Genomic DNA, 1,044 nt, shown 5'->3' with positions numbered 1-1,044 from the left:
TCGTGGAAAGGAAAAAAAAAAACCACGAGTGAGGGGAACGGACCCACACCGAGCACGGAGTGCGCAGCGGCACCGCTCGCTTCTCTGCCCTACAACCGCGGCTGCATTTATTTCATCATCCCCTCGGTGCGAAGATCCCAACATCGGAGCGAGCTGAGTGCTGCCCCGGCTTCCCCCCGCACTTCAGCCTGATGGCACCGCGCACCCAGTGCTCCTCGGTCCTGCAACGGGGCAGGGATTGTTCCACTGTTCCCCAAACCCCTCACGATCTCCTGCAGGGACGGCAGCCGCAGTCACTTACCATCCCGCGCCAGGGAGGTGACGATGGTCAGAGCCAGGAGGGTCTTCAGGGGCAACATTGTCAGCAGTGCGCGCTCGGGGCACATAGCCTTTCTTTTGTCCCGAGGTCTTAGGGTAATCTGCTTGGGCGATTGGATCTGTGGGCTGAGGATAACGCACTTAACAGCCCGTCCTAATGCCACCTGAGCTGGGAGGGGACGCAGCACCAAGGGCAGGGGCTGCCCAGGGGCAGCAATGGGCACAGCGCAGCCCCAAGCCATCCCCAGGGCTGCACTCAGCTCCTCTATCCTTAACCCAGCCCCAATCCATCCCTAAGGCTGCACTCTGCTCCTCTACCCATAACCCAGCCCCAAGCCATCCCCAGGGCTGCATTCTGCTCCTCTACCCATAACCCAGCCCCAATCCATCCCTAAGGCTGCACTCTGCTCCTCTATCCTTAACCCAGTCCCAATCCATCCGTAAGGCAGCACTCTGCTCCTCCACCCATAACCCAGCCCCAATCCATCCCTAGGGCAGCATTCAGCTCCTCTATCCTTAACCCAGTCCCAATCCATCCCTAAGGCTGCACTCTGCTCCTCTAACCCATAACCCAGCCCCAATCGATCCCCAGGGCTGCACTCTGCTCCTCTAACCCTAACCCAGCCCCAACCCCAACCCCATCCACACACACGAGGCAGAATCAGGCCTTTCCCAGGAGATAAATCCTCCCAAGACCCTCACCAGCCTTACAAACAGCACGAAACC

Source organism: Meleagris gallopavo, chromosome 24 (genome assembly GCF_000146605.3).
Source record: "Meleagris gallopavo isolate NT-WF06-2002-E0010 breed Aviagen turkey brand Nicholas breeding stock chromosome 24, Turkey_5.1, whole genome shotgun sequence".
NCBI classification, from domain to species: Eukaryota; Metazoa; Chordata; class Aves; order Galliformes; family Phasianidae; genus Meleagris; species Meleagris gallopavo.
This window is presented reverse-complemented; position numbering follows the sequence as displayed.